The sequence below is a fragment of the Chenopodium album genome, chromosome 20 (genome assembly GCF_948465745.1).
Source record: "Chenopodium album chromosome 20, dcCheAlbu1.1, whole genome shotgun sequence".
In the NCBI taxonomy this organism is placed as follows: Eukaryota; Viridiplantae; Streptophyta; class Magnoliopsida; order Caryophyllales; family Amaranthaceae; genus Chenopodium; species Chenopodium album.
In genome coordinates, this window is record NC_137853.1 from 3,903,953 (window position 1) to 3,910,950 (window position 6,998).

The following is a 6,998-nucleotide window of genomic DNA, read 5'->3' on the forward strand; positions in this document are numbered from 1 at the left end:
TTTTCCAAAAGTTTTCAAATTTTGTGTAACATGACGTCATCATGGGCCCATACTTTCGTTTTTTTCCCTCGATTTGTAATTATGACTCTAGATCCGATTACAAAGCACCTTTTTTTTTTTCAATATATTTATCTTATAACGTTTGTTAATGCATTGCTTACATTGTAGAAATGTTACTACGGAGTAGTAAAAAAAATGTAGAAAATAAAGATAGGCCGAAACAAAAAAAAATAAACATTAAAAATTAGAAGCCCAAAAGAAAAGAATAAATGGCGAAGTTTCAGCATCAGACTCCAAGAGCTTCATTCAGATTTCATCGAATAAAACAATCGCTATATTTTTTTTTTTTTTTTGTGAACATTTGGGTTTGATCAGGTTTCAGAAAAATGGCTGAAACTCGTGCTAAGAAAAGATGGCTTCCTCTTGAAGCTAATCCCGATGTCATGAATCAGGTTTCTCTTTTTTCATCTCACTATTATTTGATTATTATGCTCTTCTCTTTTTCGCGATTATTTTTATTGAAATTTCACATGCAATTCTAAATTCGATTATACTATAGTTCATCTGGCGTTGAATTTTGTTGATTATTGTTGTTTTCCATCTGGGTTTGCTTAATTTGCTGAATGTTTTTTGGATTTTTTGATTTGTTTTACATACTTTCATTTCGAGGTGATAAACTTGTATTTTTCTCCTTTGATTTCATGCTTTTGATTCTGGGTTGGCTTAATTTTGGGCTGTTATTTGAAAAATTCATGTGGGATTATAAATTATTATGTAAAAAAAAAGTGCAATTAATTGATGTAATGAGGGTTTTTTGTGTTTTGGTGCTGTTGTTATGAATGCAGTTTCTATTGGGTCTGGGATTACCTGAAGACGAAGCTGAATGTAATGATGTTTATGGGTTGGATGAAGAAATGCTTGCAATGGTTCCGCAGCCAGTTTTAGCTGTGATTTTTCTGTATCCTCTTACTTCTCAGGTTTATGCCATTTTTGTACTTTGAACTTTAATTTATGCAATGTTTTCATTTCCATGATTTATGCCTTGAATGCTTGCTGCAGAGCGAGGCGGAGAGAGTGAAGGAGGATAGTGTTGAAAAGGTGAGTTGTAGCAATTTTTTGGAAAGAATGAAAAGTTTCATGATTGATAATATGTGAATGAATGTTATTTTATGATCTAATTTTCTCTTGGTAGTTGTTAGTTGACGTAATTCTACTATTAGTTTGCACTTAATAGTGTTAAAATGGTTCAGAATATGGTTTTATGCTTTTATACTCTTAAAAAAAGTGATTTGTTTAAAATCTGAGACTCTTGGAATAGATAACATGAATATATAGGGAAAGTATATTGGATGTCACATTAAATTACCTGATTGCAATGGAATGTTATAGACTACAACAGAAGTTGAAACTTAAAGTCTTTGTTTTGACTTTCGGCTGTTGTTGCTTGTTTTGTGACTGCGATGTACTTGTGACTTTGAGTCCATATTGTGCTTTTAAAATGTGGAGAAATCAGATACTATGTATGTATTATTGTAGTAATCCTTGCTCTTCATTTTCCAAGCCATTTTACCTACAGGTGTGATTACTATCTAAAAAATGCTGGCTAGATGAGAACATTTTGCTTACATCAATACAACACTTGGTTACAAGTCCCAACCTTCACAATACAATTTTTTGTTTTCATGAAGAGAATTATTGGATATAGCTGCCACGAATGGTATAGTGGACAGTAGAACTAATATTCTATGATGGTTAGTAATAAGTTTGCATAAAAAATTGAATTTTCATACCTACAAATAAGAATAGGTCAAATTTAGTTGCTGATAGTTTGTGAATTTTATAAAGTTGGAAGTTGTGGGTTTGGGAAGCTCTTGAATTTTTCTGTCCTCACTTAGAGATGTGATTTAATTGTGCTTCAGGACTACAACAAAAAGGTGTATTTCATGAAGCAAACTGTGGGAAATGCTTGTGGGACTGTTGGGCTTCTACATGCTCTTGGGAATGTTACATCATAAATCAAGCTTCGTGAGTCTCTTTCTTAAAATTTAAATTCAGTTTCTTGCAGTAAATATGGTAAATAAAAATTCTTTAGCACAAGAACATAACCTGTTTTTTTATGAATTATAATAACTTTACTACCACAAAAGTACATGTAGTCTCTCTATATTGGCTTTGTTAGACTGTGCTAAATTGTGGTATCTATTTATATAAGAACAGACACTTGGAGGAAACATAGTAAAAAGTTAAGAGTAATGTTTTCTGAAGTGATGACAAGACAGTAAGACTCTCTCTGTTAGTTTTCATATATGTGGTGCTAATGTTATGGTAAAAGTATAGCTGAACAATACTTGGGTATACCATGATTTTGCAGCCTTTGTGATGCTTTGAAAGTTGAATGTGAAAGGTTATGTATTAATGATAGCTAGTACTTTCTGAACTCAAGCAGCATTGCTTAGAATTATCATGGAAAGTTTGAGAGGGGATAATAGATGTTTTTGGTTGATTCAACTCGGATATGCAAATAAGGATATAATTTCTAGTACCTGAAAAATTCACTTGTGAGCATAATGTCCTAGAATTGGGTCCTATGATCACATTCTTGCTTTTACAACAGAAGGTATGTAATTGAACTGGGGTCTTGACCATCCAATTAAGGACTGAACCTTATTCATTTATGCTTGTTCTTTGACTCATCAACATGTAGAGTCCAGGTCAAATTAGCTAGTTTATGTGTCTATTGGCTCTTTTTATATGGCGTTTGTGATCCATAAATAGTCAAATTTCCAAAATATGTTTGGTTATTTACTAGTACTAAATGGGATTTCAGAGAACTTGTTGGATTTTGGCCTGCTACTATCTGCATAAAGAGAACCTATATTAGTAATTACAGACTGGAGCTATTTGCTTTCTATATTTCATTTCACCCTGGATCGTGTTTTTCGATTAGAGTTGTCCTATATTTTTTTTGCCCTAGGATTCTCTTTCTTCTACCTTTTTTCTCTGTCAAAAAATTTCTTGTTCCAATTTTTGGGTTCTATATGGGCTATAGTGCTATACTATGTGTTGATATCCAAGTATACCAGGTCCAAATTAGGCGCTGGTGGAGTTTTTGTTCCTTACACTCCTTGGATTAAGTATTGGTTTAGATAAAAGGTCATCCGGTAATTATGTTATGGATTCAAATAGGAGTATCTAGCAAGACCCACTTGAAAATTGGATCTAATTTCTTTGGCTATCTTGAAAATCATTATTGGCCCCATTTACTGGTCGGTGCTCCCTGCTCCATGTTAAGTTAAGCTTGATAAGATGTATTGCCCTAGCAATTTGGAAATGTTAGATTTGCTGCAGGGTCCTTAATTCTTTTGTGAAAGCCTGTTTTCTTCATAGAAGATATTTTTAGTTTCTTGAGTATTTCATTCTGTAAGACAGAGTTTGAGGGCTTCCTAACTCTTCACCATTTAGTGGCCTCCTCAAACAGCAGAAGATAATAAGTCAATACTGCCAATTCTTCTTAATCTTAGCAAGATGTCAGAAGCATATCTAAAAGAAGCTTTGGAAATCATACAGGGAGCAAAAGGTTTATAAGCATATAGGCAAACATACCAATATAGTATGATTTAAGTGTCAAGTGAATTGTCTAAAGTAACAGTCTGCCTTACACAAGACTTTGAGAATTTAGTAGGAGTTTAAAACTACTTGTGAAGGATGTTGTTGCTATGAGTGCTCTACTTAACTGTGACAATTTTTAAAAAGTTGTGTTATGTTTTGCATAAATGGACCAATCATACCCCATCAATATTGTAAATCATGTTAGTGTTAGCTAAAGAGTGGTTTGTTGTCTGCTGGTTCTTTGGTTCCTGTCTGTCCTGTCACCGTATAAGTTGATAACCAAAGCCACGAAGACAATAGAGGGGAAGCAAGGTGTGGGAATGAATGTGTTAATGGGTTAGAATTTTGATGTGAGAATCATGTTTTACTTTTAGTGTTTATTGGTTCTAAAAAAAAATAGAGATTATGACAGTGCATTTTTTGAAAAGAAGCAGGAAGAAATTACCTAGTTTGAACTACGGAGCATGGACTACCACATAAGAACCCTTTGATTGCTCAGGTTACATTGTTATTAAATACTATATGTTGTGATGGGGTGTCCATCGACTCCATTCTCAAAACTGATACCCCAGATTTCAGATGGAAAATTTGAAGTTATCTGCTCAATTACTATGCTTTTTTCAGATTATAATTCAGATTTTCAGATCATTTTGCATAGCCTTAATCCTGAACACCTGTCCACCTTATATCCTCTAAACTTCATGACCAGTTGACTATTTCATCAGACTCTAGTATGTGTGTTTTTATTTTGTCCTTATGCGTTCCCACTCCAGGGAGATCACTCTTGAAGGATTTTCTTTTCTTGCTGTGATCTTGTGAATGTGTTTATCAATGGACCTGCTTGTTTCCTGTCGACTTGCTAGCAGGTTCTCGTTGGTGTCAAATATTTGTTAATGGTTTTGTTTTGTCCGATTAATTTTGTTATAATGACATATGTTTGTGGGTCAAGAGTACAATGTCTGGTTTGTGTAGTAAAGCTGGTTGCAAATTATGACTTTGAACAGTGTTTAAGCATGATTCTGATTTTTGTGCACTTTTTAATTCTTTGTTCAGAGGAAGATTCCTTCTTGGATAGGTTCTACAAATCCACAGCAAACATGGATCCAGCAGAGGTTATATCTTGATCTTCCTCTAAATTATGCTCTAATGTTTGGTTTCTAATTTCTTAACATTTTTTTTTACTTTTTTTAACTGTTTCAGCGTGCTGTGTTTCTTGAGAAAGATACAGAAATGGAAGTTGCCCATTGTGTAGCTGCTAGTGCTGGTGACACTGAGGTGAATATTTTTTGAGTAATTTATATATGCTTTTGTGAATGAAAATTTTCTTTTTGCTGTGGTGAGTTGTGAGCAAATGCACTGGCTCACTATATTGACTCACTTTCTTCCTTGTAGCATAAAGAATTAAAGACTTTGTTTGCCTGTTAGATTAAGGCAATAATTAAAGGCATCATCTTCTATAATATTTAAACATAATTTTACTTGGAGTGGGGGAGGGAATCTGTAAACATTGTAGATTCATCTACTTGGGCCTTCACGAAAATTGTTTATGCCGAATTATGCACCAACTTCATGAAAATCACCTCTAATGCCATGCTCAGAATATTGTATGAAAGGGGTGTGGTTTACCACAGGCCTAGCCATAGAATACAAGTAGTTAATTGTATTATAGTCTAACTTCATTTTCCTCTCTGCCTCTTGTAGTCTGACACATTTTTTTTCCTCAGGCTTCAGATGATGTTGACACTCATTTTATCTGCTTCTCATGTGTTGATGGTAATTTCATCTATCTCTCTCTCACACACGCACACATGCATGACCGCGAGCGCATATACACCCATAATCAGCCTGTTGTACACTCACAGGACTTGTGATGATATATGGAGCTTATTTATTCCCCTCCTACTGTCTCTTCTGCTAACGTAACAATGATTTCAGGTGAACTTTATGAACTTGATGGAAGGAGGGAAAGACCAATATCACATGGACCATCCTCACCAAACACTCTACTTCAGGTAATTTTTTATTAATATTTTAAAGCACTAGTCAATTTTGTTCTCAGTTGTAAATAGTTGTCCCAGATCTCCTAGAAGGGTTAGAAATATAGATTGTATGGGCAATTTCCTCTTTAGTGACACTATTGAGAGCGAAAAGAATATCTATCATCTCACTCTCCTTTGAGTACAGACACTATATAAGGGCATCCACTACATTGGTGCATCCGGGAATCATCTTGCATGCTTTATTCTATAAGTCCTTGCCTTGTCTTGCCCCTATTTACTGTTTTCCAGAGAATATTTGTTAGTGAGGTATTGCAAGTTTGTAACCTCTCTGGCTAGTGGGCTAGAGGCTATCTCAGATCATACATGGTTGTATTGATGTTACGTAGTATATCTCTAAAAGTGACCTGGTCTGTAGCTGCAATAGATTCGTCTTTAGATGTTTGACATGTAACTTTGGCCTTCATGTTCAGCATTTGCAATGTCGCCATCTCTTCACTATTGGCTTTGGCTGAATTTTTTTTTTTTTCCTTCAGGATGCTGCAAAGGTCATAAAGGGAATGATTGAGAAAAATCCCGGCTCTATGAACTTCAATGTCATTGCTGTATCAAAGAAGACTGTGTAACTATATCCAAATTGAGTTTGTTTATAGTTCATACTAGTTTGAGTTTTTACTAGGGAATTCTCAGGCGATATATTCTAGTTCTGTATCGCACTTTACCCAAAGCAATGTCGCTCTCACAAGCGATTGAGTTGCTCAATTAGCGTTGCATTTTCTGTGAAATCTTGTCCGATCACTTTTACAGATGAGTTCAAGGCTCCTAGCTAGACATGTAAATTTTGTTTCTGAGTGACACTCAACAGAAATGAAAATTTAGAATAAAACAATTTCCACATTTTTAATATTTATACTTGCATTACCGACACATAATCTAAACATATTTTGGCTATTATAGTTATGGGGAAATGATTTTGACACACCTCTGTGTGAGAAGAACATAGAAAAGTGTGCTCTCACATAGGGGTGTGCTAAAATCAATTGAGGGTTTATGCTCTCGTAAATGGAACTGTTTTGAACAATTCAATTACCGTTGACTTGTTTGACTGACAGACTAATGAGTATTGACCTGAAATTGAAGGTGGGCCATGGGCTAGCCCAAGCTTACCAGAGATTTGATCAAGTTTGACTCCCTCAGCCCTTGAGAAAAAGTCAATTTTAGCCCTGCCCAACTACATACAAGACCATGTGGGCCTAAGCTCCAACATGTTTGGCCCACCTATAGGCTTGGGTTAATGGGTTCTACCTTCCTTTTTCGTTTCTAATTGAGTTGTTAGGTGTTTGGTGTTTAGTGACGGAGTGTTTGGTTTAGTACTGATTTTTACAATAGGAT

The 6,998-nt window shown here is 34.9% G+C and overlaps 1 pseudogene across 1 annotated transcript; it reads left to right on the top strand.

The window, feature by feature from the left end:
- Nucleotides 1–283: 283 nt before the first annotated feature.
- LOC145598323 (ubiquitin carboxyl-terminal hydrolase 3-like) lies at nt 284–6,487 on the top strand (annotated as a pseudogene). The gene is made up of 9 exons (XR_014103534.1): nt 284–452; nt 846–977; nt 1,060–1,098; nt 1,920–2,025; nt 4,663–4,721; nt 4,810–4,884; nt 5,334–5,382; nt 5,545–5,621; nt 6,143–6,487. The product of XR_014103534.1 is annotated as a ubiquitin carboxyl-terminal hydrolase 3-like (transcript).
- The last annotated feature ends 511 nt before the right edge of the window (nt 6,488–6,998 follow it).